The sequence below is a fragment of the Hyperolius riggenbachi genome, chromosome 4 (assembly GCF_040937935.1).
Source record: "Hyperolius riggenbachi isolate aHypRig1 chromosome 4, aHypRig1.pri, whole genome shotgun sequence".
NCBI lineage: Eukaryota > Metazoa > Chordata > Amphibia > Anura > Hyperoliidae > Hyperolius > Hyperolius riggenbachi.
The window spans coordinates 139,239,046-139,256,923 of record NC_090649.1 but is presented as its reverse complement, the minus strand read 5'-3'; positions in this window follow the sequence as shown (position 1 = coordinate 139,256,923).

Sequence of the window (17,878 nt, the reverse complement as noted above, 5' to 3'; positions counted from 1 at the left end):
AGCTTCCACAATGCTGGCCAGACTTTACATAATAATTTCCACAAGTCAGAAAAACACATTGTACTTCCATTAACTGAGGCAGTTTTATTTCACAGGTCAGAGGCAGACCAAGGAAAACTCCCAGGAGACAAAAGATGCTAAAATAAAACACAGGCAGTGCTCCCAGCCTCTCCTTCAGAAAAGCAAATGTAAAATTGTTTTCAGCACTGGACAGCTCCTGACAAATGTGCAAGTTACGGTAGTTATTCACAAGCAAGCTGGGCATTTGAGACGTGGCAATGAGAAGATATGATGGGCAGCAGAAATTCACAGGGAAATGTAAAGGCATTTAATGGGTAATAGTTATACAAATCTATTAAAGAAATTTTTTAAATGTAGAATATTCACTTTGTCAATTCGAATTAAATATTAAATCAAGAAAATGTTACAGCTTTATTATTTAATTCACACTGTGCACATTCCTCTACATTGTCCCGATCCCTGAAAATGCCTTTGATCTAACAGCCCATGTAAATCAATGATGTGGTTTACAACTAATCTGTATTTCAATTACCGTATGTAAAAAAAAAATAAACGTGCATTTTTCTGAGAAATACGTAAATTTTTACATCGAAAAGCATTGTATTGCTGTGGAAAACAAGTATGAACACATGTGGTATGCATCTGAACTACATACTCAAAAACAAGCACACAGACACATGTAAATACATGTAAATATAGATACATGTAAATGCAGCCTAAACAATTATATTTGAAAGTGAAATAATAAATACAAAACATATGTTATGCCTCAATACAGTCTTCCACAAACAGCTCTAAAGACATTTTAGCCTGCAGAATAAATTGACTATACAAATATATTATGACAAAAATAGTAAGTCTGACACTCTAATAACTCATGTTAGTTTCATGGGTGGCTTGCTTGCAACATACTTTGGCCTTTATTCTATTCCCTCTTTCTCCTCGGTTTTCTCATTGGAGACATATTTTGATCTTCTGTTTAAAATAACTTTTCAGCACTCTGCAATTGAAAAAGTACTGAAAAGTAGGTGCAAAAGTACTGTAAAAGTATTCTGAATACAGTAACACCTCCATTATCCGGCGCCAATGGGGATTGGTATACTTACCATAAACTCTGTATTAATGTTGAAATGCAGTAATTAAAAACAAATGAAGACAAAAGAAAGACTTAACCTAATGTAACAGATATACAATCACACTGGCTGGAAAAAGAAGTAGTGTTATAACTTGGGGGGAGAGGGGTCTCCCCAAAGCTCCTGGCTTTGACTATTACAAGTTTTTGCACTAAAGTTGGCCTAAGGAAGTGGGCTTGGACCCACAAAACATGTTGCTTGTGCAAAATAGTTTGTTTTTTTTTACAATACTTACTAGTGACATTTGAGAGGTAAGCCACCTCTTTCTATATTTAGATTTTATTGGTTTTAATGAAATTGTATCCTTCCTGGGCAGCTCTTCTTCCCTGTTGTTCTCATTCCAGTGGTCCACATGCAGCAACTGTGGGAGCCAGAAGCACGTGGTATCCAGAGGCTTCTCTCTTCTTAGTTAAGTATCTAATATTTATATTTGTATTTGCCTCGGGTACCCTTTAATGGCTTACTGTGCAGATCGTTCTTTGATTGCAGCAAGAAGAAAAGGGACTACCCATACAGAACAGCCTGTATTAAAAGATATCGAATTCAGCAACAAATCCCCAGCTAGCTAAATAATAGGACTACATCTCATGAAATCTGGAACCTTCGGATGAAAAGTGGTTATGGGATTTTGGAACAATAATGGCTCTGTCTTGCAAGATATTTGAGACATATTAAATCTGTTTATCTGGTGGTAATGCAAAAGTTCACATAAAGAAGCATTAGTGTATTTATAATAAGCAAATGTCATTTTTGCAATATAAAAACACAGTTGAAATGGACAGCAAAGTTCGTAATTCCAGCTGCAAGCTACTGTATCCATTGGCTGTTTAAAGGACAAACGAGGTGACATTTGACTTGATAACAGACATGTGTATGTACAGGGCCAAGCGCACAAAATACTATGGTGTGTTCCTTTTATTTTTCCTTTGCCTGAATGAGTTAAAAATCAGGTATGCAAGAGACAGTTTCTGTCTGGGTTGGGACCAGGTCAGATTAGGTCAGACTATAGCATAACCCTCACTGATTAGTAATTACAGCCATAAAATACGTTCCTGTCAGTAAATGGCATCTGAGAGCAGGAAAGAGATAAAAAGGGACAATAATTCATAGATTTGAGCTCTAGCATACTTCAATAAAGGTGTCATTGAGCAGAGACAATGAAACAGTAAAAACTTAAAAACTGGATTTAAATACAAAATAAAACTGTGGGAAATCTAAAAAACCAAAAAAGTCATAATTTTTAGGAGAAGGAGGATGGATACAATTGTTTTCCTCATCAGTGTACTTTCACCTCGGATGTCCTTTAAGGTCCTATGACATTATAAATGTTATGTGACCTACTGACCTACAAGACCATGCTTGTTTATAAATAGCCTCAATATATATTGTTTGTTTCTGGTAAAGTGAACAAATGCACAGTATTGGTTAATGCAAAAATAAACCAAATGCTAAGGCTCTTAATGTTCTTAACATTACTTAAATTGTAGCACTATGGAAGTAAATGTTCAATGTCTGGAGGTGGGGGCCAGTGCACAAAGCACTATGACCATAAGGTGGGCCCTATGACCACAATGAGCCTGTATATACAGGCACATTCCAACACCAGTTATTTATGTATCATTCTTCTGAAATGTCTTCATTTCAGTAGAAAAGCCATTTCCTTCTTAAAGTGGACCTGAACACTTGCACAGGACAGAAGGAAAGCAGAACAAAATGCACCCTGTATGTATTTAGAGAGTTTAGCCTGTCTAATTCCCCCTCCTTTGTGACTAAATACAAGTTGCAATTTGATTCCTCAGCTGTGTCAGCTGACTGTCACGGCAGAGAGCTATTGTCACGCTTGGTATAACGTACTGTATACACAGAGGATCAGATAATCGTAGTCAATCGAAGCTAGGGTCATACACGAACGAAGAACGCAGCGGTACAATAGGCTGAGGCAAAAGGCTTGGTCGTTAACAGACGGGGGTCATACACAAGTGGTCAGATGGCTAAGGTACAAAGGGTTGAGACAGAATCGAGGTCAAGGAGTAGTAAAAGTCATACACAATAATCAAAATACTGGAATAGCTGGAGTATATATATATATATGGGCAGTGTCTGCAAATATATATAGCTCAATTAGCTAACTAGACTAAGCAACAAGCAATAATATCACAGAGACAGAGTGCCCAGCACCAGCGTACTGACTGCTATTACGGGCAGTAAATGAGAGCAGGGCAGGGGTTTAAATCCTACAAACCCCGCCCAGGACCGGCCCAACCCAGAGCCACCAATTGGAGTGTCAGCTGACAGCATGTCAGCTGACACTAAATGTCCTGATGTCAGAGGGTTTAAGAGCGGCTTTGAGCCACACGCGCCTGCCCAGGGACAGAGGGGAGGCGTGCACCCCCGTTCACCGCCGTAGGGGTGTCGGGGATGCCGACTGCAGATTTATTGCAGGATTTGTATCAGCTGTAACACAAGAAATGTTTTTCTTTCAAGGTTATTATGCTGTTGCTTATCTTTTAGAGCAGAGAGGAAGTTCTGAGCTCAGGTCCACTTTAAGGAAATGAATATATCCTATTTCTATTTTCTAAACCTGCACAGCTTCTTCTCCACTTTATTGCTGAATAATGTTCTGCATTTTTAAAACACAAGTTTGGAATATGAATGTATTTTGCTAGCTAACAGACAGAAACCCATTTTGAGCAGAACTCCTGTCTTTGCAGAATGGGAAATGTGAAAGCTATTCTGCTGTTCCACAATATGAAACTTTATGATGTTTAATTCATATTACAATAGACATAATGCCAATGGATCAGGTTATGAAAAGGTTTATAAAAAAATTAAGATAATATTGCCATTTATTTTATTGCTCTGAACATTTTTGGAAAGCTTGGGTGATAGTTATACATTATTTGAATGTCATTAACAGTTATTAGGCGTGCATGAAAAAAGGGCGCTGTGAAAAAAAGGGCCCGACTTATTAACGAATTTGGCAGCAGGTATTAACGAAATTTGATAACGAGAACCATCGTTGTCAAGCTTTCTTAACGCTATTTACTGTTGCAAAAAACAAACGAGATATAATAACGAATAAATATTAACGTTAAATGTCGTTGCATTTTTCGTCAATACTGCTTAACCCAACCCTACCCTCTCACACAGAACCCTCCCCTGGTGGTGCCTAAAACTAACCACTCCCCTAGTGGCGCTTGACGTTAACTATCCCCCCCCCCCCGTGGTGACTAACCCTAACCACCCCTTGGTGGTGCCTAACCCTAACCACCCCCTGGTGATGCCTAACCCTAACCACCACCCCTGGTGTTGTCTAAAACTAACCGCCGCCTAGGTGGGGCCTAACCCTAACCACCCCCCTGGTGGTGCCTAACCCTAACCACTCCCTCTGCAGAAACACCCTTTTACATATATTAAGATAATACCTTTGAAAACGTAAAATCTGTACTTATTAATGAAATAATAAGACAAAAACTATAACGTTGTAAACTTCTAAAATGATACCTACCTCAAAAACTATAATGTTCTAAAGTTATTAACGAAATTTTTCATGGCACTCTTTTCTGCTTTTTTTCGCCGTATTAACGATAATTGCATTGAAGTCTATGGTGGCGCCCTTTTCGTCCACCCTCAGCCAGCGCCCTTTTTTCCTGCTACCATTATTAGACATAAGAGAGAAATCATTTCAGCATTATTAACCACTTAATGCCCCTCCATTGAGGGTTTAAAACGGGGTATGTATATGCGCGTTCCCACTCATTCGGCAGGATGTACATTTATTAAATGCACTATTTGCATTTATTAGTGCACAAATAGTAAAAGAAGCTTATAAATGCCCTAAGTGGTTAAAGTAGAACTGTACTGTCACAAGTGTGAACAAGTTGAGGATATTGCCCACCCATTCCTATGCTAAGCTTTACCCAGAGCAGGATCATTGACCAGGCAACCTAGGCAGGTGCTTTGGGCCTAGTGGGTGTCAAGGGGTCCACCTGCCACCTTCTTTGACCTCACTTTGCTTTTGTGCTTACCAGGGCCGGATTTCTACATTTTACCGCCCAAGGCCCACTGTCACCAGCCGCCCCCCTGACCACGTATGTAAAAAAATAGCACTGCTAAAAAATGGCACAGGGTGATGCTGATAATTACATCTTGCTACTAAGGTTATTTAAAGGACTACTGTAGGGGGGTAGGGAGAAAAAAAGCTGAACTTACCTGGGGCTTCTAATGGTTCCAGGAGTGTATTGTGCAGGCCCAGTATGGTCTGTGCCTGCGCAGTACGCTCCTGGTGACATCAGCGGGAGCGAGGACACGGCAGTGCAGGTGCAGTGGTTCTCCAACATTAAAGTCTGAAATTCCAGAAGTGAACTGGAGGCGGGGCCGGAGCATCGGTGAGTGGCTGGGCGGGCACAGGGTGTCTGCGGGGGACCATTAGAAGCCCCGGGTAAGTTCAACTCTTTTTCCACCTACCCCCCTACAGTATTCCTTTAACAATTTAAATAACCTTAGTAACAAGATGTCATTGCAGCCATCTGCATATATTACCTGGTCCCAGTGATCACATCCCCTCCTCCATTTCCTGGTTAGTTTGCAGTAGTCCTTCAGCCGGCCAATCACCATGCAGGGACTGACATCACATGGTGATGGACTGCCTGTAGGACACCTGCAAATTAACTAGGATGAGAAGGAGACAGGTTTAGAGCCAGGTAATGTATCCCTACACCCCTGCCTACTCTCACACTGAATTCTCAATCTACCTCTTCCTAACCCTAAAACCCCCAGGTGCCTAACCTTACCCACTCCACCCTGGTTGCCTAACCCCCCGCCTAAGTTTACCTACTACCTGTCACCGTAGTAAAAGCCGCAATCAGCCATAATTTAACCTCCTGGCTAATCGTGGCCTTCACTATTAACTATGGCGGTGCCATTTTTATGGTGATTGTCCAGCGCCAGTTTTATCTGCCCTGCCCTGCCAAATCACATACCACCCCCCCAAAGCCATCTCCCCACCCCCCCTCCCTTCAGTATAGGTACCCCCCCCCCTCCGTCTAGCTAGCTTTCTCACCAATCCCCCTTTCCTTCAAGAGAAGCTGAAACGAGAAGCGTCTTAGGTTCCATACTTACCTGAGGCTAAGCAGCCGATCTGTCCCTCGCCACATCTCCAGGGTCCCCTCTGTTGCAGATGCCGACCTCTTCTGCGACCGCACACTTGTGCAGGCACAGAAGATGGCAACCTGGCGAGGTCAGCATCTGCAATAGAGGGGACCCCGGAGCTGCGGCAAGGGACAGATCGGCTGTCAGGGGTTGAAGGAAGCCCTAGGTAAGTAGATCTTTTTTTTCCACCCTCGGATGATTCCTTTAAGCCCGCTTGAGGCCGCTCATCCCTCGCTGTCTCCTCGGGTGGCTCCAGTCACCTACAATAGTTCCCAAAAGCCTGGCCAAGTTGTGTTTTGTCGCACATGCGCGGCACAGCCAGGAGCACTCCCCCGTCGCACTCCCCACCCTCGAAGTGTTCTATGCCATGCGTGACAAATTGCAACTCAGCTAGGCTTTCGAGCACTATTGTGGATGACTGGAGTCCCCTGAGGAGATGGCAAGGAATGAGCGGCCTCAAGGGCAGCACGGTGGCGTAGTGGTTAGCGCTCTCGACTTGCAGCGCTGGGTCCCTGATTCGAATCCCAGCCAGGTCAACATCTGCAAGGAGTTTGTATGTTCTCCATGTGTCTGTGTGGGTTTCCTCCGGGCACTCCGGTTTCCTCCCACATCCCAAAAACATACAGGTAAGTTAATTGGCTTCCTTCTAAATTGGCCCTAGACTACAATAAAGACAATACACCATATATAGACATATGACTATGGGTGGGAACCGTGGGATTAGATTGTAAGCTCCTCTGAGGGACAGTTAGTGTTACACAGAGCCGGGACAAGGTCCTTTAGCACCCAAGGCTGAGACACCAAAGTGCGCCCCTCCATCCCTCCCACACTAATTGCTATTAGACTAATAGGTGCCCCAGAGCCCCCAACCTCCCCAACACCTTAATATCTAGTTATCTGGCTTGCAGTCACTGCTATGTATCCCCTTTTCTTATTTCTCTCTGCTTCAAACACAATTGGGAATGACAGCTGAATGAATTGTGCGCCCCCTCCTACACAGCACCCTGAGTCTGGAGCCTCTCCAGCCTCTGCCTCGCCCGGCCCTGGTGTTACATGACTATACTCTCTGTACAGCACTGTGTAAGATGTCGGCGCTATATAAATATTAAATAAATAAAGCCCCAGGTAAGCTTCTGTCTCAGGTACACTTTCAGCATAGGTGCCATCACCCCCCCCCCCTCACTTCAGTATAAGTAACCATCTTCCCCATTCCCCCTCCCTCAGTGTAGGTAGCCACCCATCCTTCAGTATAGCTAGCTCTCCCCCATCCCCCCTCCCTTCAGTACAGATAGCTTTCTCTCCCATCTCCCTCTTTTTCAGTTTTTTCAACCCTCCCTTTAGCACTCTCTCCCATCCCCCTGCCCTTCAGTACAGCTTGCTGTCTCGCTGCATCCCACCTCCCTTCAGTGTAGGTAGTCGTCTCCCCCCCTCCCTAAAGAATAGCTGTCTCCTACACAGTCATTTTACAACCAGGCAATATGTGACTTACAGCAGCCTGCTAAAGTATATGTTTCCCTTCGGATTCCTTCCAACACAGCAGACTCCCTGGAGGACTGTGAACTTTTTTCACGGGGGAAGGTCCCGATCTGCTCAGCGCCTCGGCACTGATAACATCCAGCAGCCCCAGCGGCAGACCTCCTATCCACTGCACACTTCTGGCTTGGCTCAGCCAGGCTGACGTCACTTAAATGAGCGGCCAGCTGGGTGAGTGATGCGCCTGCTGCTAGCCGCTGGACTGTGTGGGACTCGGGAGAGAGAGTCTGCTTTCTGGCTGCTGCAGGCTCTCTCTCCCTCTCTGCACCACAACATCACATCAGTACTTCTAGTAGCTGCGGTCGCCCCTCGCTAGCTGTTTACGCAGTAACAGAGCAAAGCGGGGCGGGCGGCCGCAGACTTGCACAGTAAGTAGCTGACAGTTATGGCGGCGGGTGACTAGTATAGCGTCACCCGCCCCATGTATTTTGGCTAAATCTGGCGCCCTAGTCCTGTGCCTCGGAGGCCTTTCCACAAATCCGGCCCTGGTGCTTACCAAAAGGACCACAAGGAGGCCCCAAATCTACTAGGGCCCCATTACATCTCAATCCATCTCTGCCTCTACCGATTAGTGACTTAACCTTTTATTTTGACAGCTTGGAATCAGAATTTTAGTGGCCAATAAAGGCTTTGTCAAAACTGTTTAAAGATTGGCCTGAAAATTAAAGCGGGAAGGGGCAAGGCCTAGTTGAAATCCGGAGGACAGTCACTGACATGACTATGTAGTCTGTAAAGTGTTGCAGAAGATGACAGCTCAATATAAATACTAAATAATAACATATAGTACCACATAATGGAAAATTCAAAGTCTGTTTGCATTGAATGCACTAGTAGGGCACATAAATTGTTTTGTGGATTCATATAAGACAATATTCTTTAATGATGTTAGGAATAGGATATGAAAATCTGCTGACCCAAGACCACAAAAAGAATATATTTATTTAAAGCCTGATAGTCAGCATGATAGTCATATATACAAACATATATGTGCACACATCTTAAATTGACTTCTGTTTAAAAACTGTACTTCTATCTGCAGAAGTAATTGGATGACTGTGGGGATAAGACCTCATTCAAGGACATGGCAGAAAATTATACACAACATGTGGTCAGCAACAGTGACCATATTCAAGGGAATCAAAGACAATTATATCAAGCTAAATATAAAGCAGACTGTTTCAATACTCAGACACACTCAATTCCTAAACCTGAATACTCAATACTCAATCTCTAAAGCTGAATACTCACCTAACAATGCAGGAAGATGTGTCACAGTTATATCCCCGACAATGAGCGTCCCCCAATCAATCTTCCTGGCGGCTGGTACGATCCAGGAGCCCCTTCTTTCCCACAGTTCTCCCTGGTAGACTAGTGCCCCCCCCCCCCCTTCCATTCCAGTAGCTTTCCCTGTTAGTGTAGTGGTCCTCTCCCCTTTAGTGGTCCTCCCCCTTTCCCATAATGGCATTCCCTGGAACTCAAGTAGTCTCTTTGACCTTACCTTTTCTGTTTCAAATTTTTTTATTGCCTTTCTATTTTGAAAATAATATAACAACATCAAGAATAAAATACACAGAGGTCAATATCTTGAAATTGTAGGTACATAACAATGAATACTAAGGTAAACATAGGACTACTTGAGTTTCGCCAGTGGCATGTCACACAAAGATAAAGATGAGGCACAATAGCAATCCTACATCAATATAACGTTGCCTACTATGGGCAGATATTGGACAACAAAAACCTGGAGTCCCAGGGCCAACAAGAAGGGTCAGAATGAAGGAACGACCTTACTTTTTAAGCATTCCCCTGATCTAGTAGTACCCTCCACATTCCCCAGTGGTCTAGCATTTCCTGACAGCCTAGTGGTATCCCCTTCCCCATTAAGGATCCCCCTCTAGTGGTAAATCCCTTTCCTTTCCCTTTAGGTAGAAAATGTTTATTAAGGCTATATGCCTTTTGAAGAGTTTGCAATTGGCAGCAAACCCAAGCCCTTTGCAAACCATTTATTTTAAGGAGGGGGCAGGTAATTCCATAGCTATCTCATTGGTCAGGTAGGTCACATGAAATTTTCACATTTGAAGAAGGGACAGTCAAAGCAGATTTTTTTCACTGCAAAAGTAAGCCTTTTATAAACAAGTCAGCGTTTAGTTATCACTCCAGCATGATTTATCACTCCAGAGAACACATCTCCACTGTTCAAGAGTCCATGAAACTGCACACTGTTGTGGAGCGAAAGCAGGCATCTTCTATGCCATGTGTGCATCATTGTGCTGCTAACCCTGCTCTAAGATTTTACATGACTCACCACTTCGTGGCTGAGTCAGTGTTGTTCCCAATTATTTAACTTCATTATAATAACAATACCAGTTGACCCTGGAATATTTATCAGAAAGAAAATTTCACCTATGGACTTCTTATCACGTTACCACGTACGGACAAAACTATTTCCCACAAAGGTCTGCTTAATGACACATAGACATCTTTATTAATTCATCTGCTAAGCCAAATAGCCCCAGCCCCACTAAAAAAGTGGACAACATTAGGTTAATGCAGTTTAAACCAATCACAGCCATACTGCATCCATCATAAGAGTCTATAAACTCCTGGGAGTCATCAATTAAATGTTATGCCTTGATCAATTGGCACTCCTCTAGGCAATAAAGGACTTCACAAGGTGTATGCAGTTAGAGCCAGAATCTATGCACTATAGTTGCTGATTGCATATAGTTCAATAGCTCACTCTGTACTATGCCCTGCTATGTGCATGTTGCGTATAGGTCTCATTTAAGTACTCTCATCCAGAAACTTGCACTTAGAAGACAAATATTTGCATAGTTCACTTTGGGCTAATAGACTATCGGCATGGTTTCATAAGCAGGACTTGGTACAGCTGCACAGTTATGTAAGGTGCCCATGAAGGCTCTCACCACCTACTATGGGCTAAAACCAGCATCTTCTGCCAGCTTGCTCACTGCCTGACCTCTGCACCACCTCAGCTTAGCGTCCTCCGCTAGTCACTATGCTGTGTGCTCAGTCAAACAGCGCTCACTTCCGGGTGAAGGGTTGTGGTGACGTCACCTCGCTGCCCACACCATTACTAGCATCGCCCACCTACCGGGCTTCGTCAGAGCCCTCAAGGGCACTGTACATAACCGCGCAGAAGTACCAAGTCCCACTTATGAAACCACGCGATAGCATCTATTAGCCCTAAGTGAACTATGCAAATATTTGTCTTCTCAGTGCAAGTTTCTGGATCTAACTGCATACACCTTGTGCCTTGTGAAGTCCTTTATTGCCTAGAGGAGTGTCAATTGATCAAGGCATAGCATTTAACTGATGACTTCTTGGAGTTTATGGACTCTTATGAGGAATGCAGTATGAATGGGAGGTGCGTGTGACACAGCCTGCTGTGATTGGTTTATTTTGCTTAGCAGATTAATTAATAATCCATACCATTGCAGTTTCCACAATGTGGCTCCCCTCATAGAAAGGTATGATACAAGGAATAATTAACACCTGAGCGCTTGATACTATTGATAGATTGTAGCTTGATTTCTACACCTGTGGCTCTGGGAGTGAATGGAACACTTGAATTCAATGAATTTGAGGGGCATTCAAATACTTTTGGCAAAATATTCCATATTCACTCAAGGTCAAGGTGATTATTCTTTTTTTTAGCATTTCTAGAAGAACAGAGGTTTCATCATTATCCAACAGCACTATTATCTTTAAAGCTCTTAGGGCCCATTTCCACTATCGCGAATTCGCATGCGTTTTTCGCATGCAAATTCGCATAGCAATACAAGTGAATGGGACTGTTTCCGCTTGTCAGGATTGCTTTGCATTTTTCTGTGCAGAAAAAATTTGCATGGCAGAGCCATCAGAATTCGCATACCGCATACCGCTATGTGAATCGCATACAATGTATTCAATAGGAAATTCGCATGAGGTTTGGGTATGAGAATTTTCATGCAAATTCGCATAGAAACAATGGAAAAGCACACCAGCACTGCCATGGTTAAATTCGCATACATCGTCATCCATGCGAATTCGCATGACAATTCGCATGAAAATTTGCATGGACCCGCGAAATTAGCATCTACATGCAAATTTTTACCATGGCGATTTGCACCGCACAAGTGGAAATGCAGCCTCATTCATGCTTTCTCAGATTTTTCAACAACTCAAGTTTCAAAAACATACAGTAGGTTTCAACATCTTACAAGAGTGTTTATAAAATGTTTTCAATTTTATTGGCATTGCCTTGAATAGTAGTTTAACCGGGTTAGGTGCAATTTATTTATTTTTTATCTCCCATTTGAAGCTTCCAGAATAGCTAACTGATTTTACCTGTATAAAACTGTGATTTATGTTCCCTAGAGCCTCTACCAATCAGATCCTCCACTTCATCACTACAATATGAACTGAATGTCATATTGATACACAAGGCCCACCTAATATTACTCGCTGATATTTAGCAGAACGAAAAGTTAAATTTTAGCTGAATCATCACAGTACACCTCTCACATAATTGTATCTCATACAATAATTGTGCTGCTATACAAAATGCACTAATGCTGCTATATTCAGCTTGAAGGCTAATTTGATATTGCCTATGATGTCCGAGAGTGGGCAGAGGCCAGGCACAGCAAGATTAGTATAGCACGGCTCATAACACAGAAAGCTACACACACATATATCCTATCATACTGGTAATTGCAAAGTTTAAATGAGATTAAGAGAAGATTGTTTGCTCATTTCTGTATTCTCATTATAAACATTGTCATGATATTTAATTTATGTTGTTCTGGCTTCCCTTGTTGTCAGAAGTAGCCAAGGTTTTAAAATGTATCACCCAGTGTGTTGTGGGAAATTACAACAGTTAACTGTAAGTCTTTGACTTTTTCATTATGGAACATGATTGACTGTTTTTCCATTGGTCTTGTTAGCCTTGTTTACCAGAGGCAATTTCAAATTGTGTTATTTGCAGGAAACAGAAATAGAATATGGTGCATTGTACTAAAACTTTCTAAGCAATATTCTGAATGAAAACGCTTATAGATTGTAGAATAAATGTACCATACAGGATTCAGCTGAAGAAAAACACATTATATCTTTTGAATAGATGTTCAATAATTTGATATTAGCATTTTCATAATTAAGGAAACAAAGTATTATGCATTTATTTTGTTTTGTACTAAAATTATATTTTTATTTTATTTATTTCTAATGAGGTAATATCAATGTTGTACATGAATAGTCTATGGTTGCCATTGTCAAGTTCCAGGTGAAAAGCGCAAGGCGGGGCTCTCTCACCCATTTGTGTCTTGGAGTTTGTTATACATTTTATTTTTCATGCTACATTTGTCACTGTAATTACTATCTCTACCAATTCTTAGTATTTTGTAGACAAGACAAATACACATGACAAATAACATTTATTATTGCACTTTTCTCCTGGCGGACTCAAAGCACTTTAGCTGCAGCCACTAGGGCAGTGATGGCTAACCTTGGCACTCCAGCTGTGGTGAAACCACAAGTCCCATGAGGCATTGCAATACTCTGACAGCTCTAAACATAACTCGGGGAGGCAGAGGCTGGCATGATGGGATTTGTAGTTTTGTCACAGCTGGAGTGCCAAGGTTAGCCATCACTGCACTAGGGCATGCTCTGTAGGCAGTAGCAGTGTTAGGGAGTCTAGCCCAAGCACTCCTTACTGAATAGGTGCTGGCTTTCTGAACGGAAAGAGACGAGATCCAAACCCAGGTCTCCTGTGTCAGAGGCAGAGCCCTTAGCCATTACACTATCCAACCCCTGTACCAGTGTATGTATTTGGTGTACACCATTGTCTGTACCATTAATGTACACCATGTTTGTTCCTTGCTTTGCACAGTTCCATGGAATATGTTGGCACTTTATAAGTCAATAATAATAATAATAATATGAATTTGATATTCTAAAACTCACAAAGTGCCTATCCTCCTGCATAAATCAGATCCCACCACACTGTAGACTGCTTCACTCTAAAGGGAATATTAAGTGACATTTTAGGTGGCCAGTTACTTACCTGTGGCTTCTTCCAGCCCCCTAAATTCCTTCTAGTCACTTGCTGCTATTCCCTACTGCTTCATTCCTCCACTGTCTCCCTACAAAAGTTGGCTGACTCGGTCAGTCGCTCGCTACTGTGCATGTGTGGCCCTGGCCATGTGTCTCCTCCATCATGCTCCTGTGGGTGGGAGTATTTTGCACATGCGCAGTGGCAATTTTTATTTACTGTTCAAGTGCAGAACGTTCCTGGCCATGGGAGCACGATGGAGGAGGCACATGGCATGGGGCTGTGTGCAGCATTCAGAGGGGGTCAGCAGAGGAACGATGGCGAGGGACCAGGAAGACTTCTAGTGTCTTCCTGGTTGTGCAAAAGTCCTGCCATAAGCACAGTGCTAAGACATTTTGCTAGAGTTCAACAGGCTTTCCAAAATGAGTACTATGGCTGTGCCCTGTATTAAATGTGCATTTGTAAAATAAAATCTGCATACAAATATTAAATGCACATTATCAATAGAGATGTCGCTAACTGCCGATTTTCGGTTCGACAACCGGGTTCGCGAACGTCCGCAAAAGGTTCGGTTCGCGGAAAAGTTCACGAACCGCAATAGACTTCAATGGGGAGGCGAACTTTGAAAAATAGAAAAAATTATGCTGGCCACAAAAGTGATGGAAAAGATGTTTCAAGGGGTCTAACACCTGGAGGGGGGCATGGCGGAGTGGGATAGATGGCAAAAGTCCCGGGGAAAAATCTGGATGTGACGCACAGCAGCGTTTTAAGGGCAGAAATCACATTGAATGCTAAATTGCAGGCCTAACGTGCTTTAAAACATCTTGCATGTGTATACATCAAACAGGGAGTGTAATTAGAGTACTGCTTCACACTGACACACCAAACTCACTGTGTAACGCACCGCAAACAGCTGTTTGTGTAGTGACGGCCATGCTGGACTACTGCGCAACATGGCGAGATTGCTCTTCCTCACTCAGTGATGTCAGGTAATGTGTGACTTCCTTCTCAACTTTCCATGGCATTGTTAAAAAGCTTACGTTTTGTTTTTAAATTACATTTTCTACTTGCTGTGTACTTGTTCAGTACCGCTACAATGAGAATCCTGTGGAGGCGGGCAAGTCTGCCATTGTGACCCCGGGTAATGGCCGGGGAATGAGGGGTTTGAATCCGGTGTGGAGCCTGAGCAACGGCTACCACTACACATCCAAGGAGGGCAGCAGGCAGGCATGCACGCCCGCCCGCCCCGAGGTAGTGACCAAAAATAACAATACAGAAGGAGGACTTTCGAGGCCCTGCATTGTGTATTGGAAATGAATGTACTTTAAATCCTTTAACGAGAACCAGTTATGGCGGGCAAAGATGACACCACATTCCTTTCATGAGAATCATATGGAGGCGGGCAAGTCTGCCATTTGTGACCCCGGGTAATGGCCGGGGAATGAGGGGTTTGAATCCGGTGTGGAGCCTGAGCAACGGCTACCACTGCACATCCAGGCAAGGAGGGCAGCAGGCAGGCAGGCATGCACGCCCGCCCTGAGGTAGTGACCAAAAATAACAATACAGGACTCAGGAGGACCTTTTGCGTCCCTAATTGTCATGAATCAACTTTAAATCCTTTAACGGGAAGCCGTTATGGCGGGCAAAGATGACACCACATTCATTTCACGAGAATCATATGGAGGCGGGCAAGTCTGCCATTTGTGACCCCGGGTAATGGCCGGGGAATGAGGGGTTTGAATCCGGTGTGGAGCCTGAGCAACGGCTACCACTGCACATCCAGGCAAGGTGGGCAGCAGGCAGGCAGGCATGCATGCCCGCCCTGAGGTAGTGACCAAAAATAACAATACAGGACTCAGGAGGATCTTTTGCATCCCTAATTGTCATTAATCAACTTTAAATCCTTTAACGGGAATCCGTTATGGCGGGCAAAGATGACACCACATTCCTTTCACGAGAATCACATGGAGGCGGGCAAGTCTGCCATTTGTGAGTGACCCCGGGTAATGGCCGGGGAATGAGGGATGGAATCCGGTGTGGAGCCTGAGCAACGGCTACCACTGCACATCCAAGGAGGGCAGCAGGCAGGCATGCAATACAAGACTTTGAGGCCCTAATTGTAATGAATCAACTTTAAATCCTTTTAACGGGAATCCGTTATGGAGGGCAAGTCTGCCATTGTCACCACGGGGAATGAAGGTTGGATTCCAGCCCGAAGTGGGAGCCTGCTGAGACCCATGCTGTAGCTGCCCTGACCGTGCTTTGCAGACCAGGCATCTGTGGTCAGATGGACCCTTGACCCAGCGGAAGACAAACCAAATCGAAAGGATTTGCCAAGAATGTTTTACGGAGGGCAAGTTTTTTTGCCCTTTTTTTAAATTGTTTGAAAATGATAGATGGATGTATTTTTAAATTGTTTGAAAGTTTAGATGGTTGTATTTTTAAATTGTTTGAAAGTGTAGATGGTTGTATTGCGTTCCGGAGTTGGAGCCTGAGCAACGGCTACCACCACACATCCAGGCAAGGAGGGAGGCAGGTAGGCATGCACGCCCGCCCCGAGGTAGTGACCAAAAATAACAATACAGGACTCAGGAGGACCTTTTGCGGCCCTAATTGTAATGAATCAACTTTAAATCCTTTAACGGGAATCCGTTATGGAGGGCAAGTCTGATGGTGCCTTCACTGCGATTCACCAGGTTGGTCTCCGGCGAGAATCCGTTATGGAGGGCAAGTCTGCCATTGTCACTGCGGGGAATGAAGGTTGGATTCCGGCCCGAAGTGGGAGCCTGCTGAGACCCATGCTGTAGCTGCCCTGACCGTGCTTTGCAGACCAGGCATCTGTGGTCAGATGGACCCTTGACCCAGCGGAAGACAAACCAAGTCGAAAGCATTTGCCAAGAATGTTTTACGGAGGGCAAGTTTTTTTGCCCTTTTTTTAAATTGTTTGAAAATGATAGATGGTTGTATTTTTAAATTGTTTGAAAGTTTAGATGGTTGTATTTTTAAATTGTTTGAAAGTTTAGATGGTTGTATTTTTAAATTGTTTGAAAGTTTAGATGGTTGTATTTTTAAATTGTTTAAAAGAGTATCCATTCAAGTGCAAGTTAAGCACTGACTGCCAGGTATAATGTGCAGTCACAGATGCAGTGAAAGATATGCAGTGACTGCAAACAGCCGTTTGTGTAGTGACGGCCGTGCTGGACTGGTGCACACCATGACGAGAGCGCAGGTGATGGTGGCTTTTCAGCCCATATGCTCGCCCGGCTGATGTAGCTGAATGACAGAACAGTGACTGTCCAGCTGATCAAATTTGATCTGACCACAATGAAGCAACAACCTTATTATCTTTTGTGTGCCACCCCCACCCGAGACACTCAAATAGCCGGCGGTCATTGCTTCATTGTGATGCGCAAGCCCCTTCACCGCGGCAAGGTAATGATCACGAAGGGGGATGGGCACATGTACACGCACCAGAAAAATTAGTGTAGAGGCCGCTGCTAGCAGCGGCCTTAAAAATTCAGGAATCCGCCTAGAGTCCTGGACCCTGTTGGTGGTGGCGGAGAAGGCAGTCAAGCGGCCTGCAGGCAGAGATGCTGTGTGTGGGGACTGACTTAGTCTTCGGTGGTGCAGTAGCCCTCCGTGATCCATTCCTCATTCATTTTGATAAAGGTCAGGTACTGAACACTGTCGTGACTTAGGCGATTTCTCTTCTCAGTAACTATGCCTCCAGCTGCACTGAAGGTTCTTTCTGACAGGACGCTTGCGGCAGGGCAAGAGAGAAGTTGTATGGCAAATTGGGACAGCTCTGGCCACAGGTCAAGCCTGCGCAACCAGTAGTCCAAGGGTTCATCGTCGCTTTTCACAGAGTCTACATCCACACTCAAGGCCAGGTAGTCGGCTACCTGCTGGTCCAGGCGTTGGTGGAGGGTGGATCCGGAAGGACTATGGCGAGGAGTTGGACTAAAGAACGTCTGCATGTCCGACA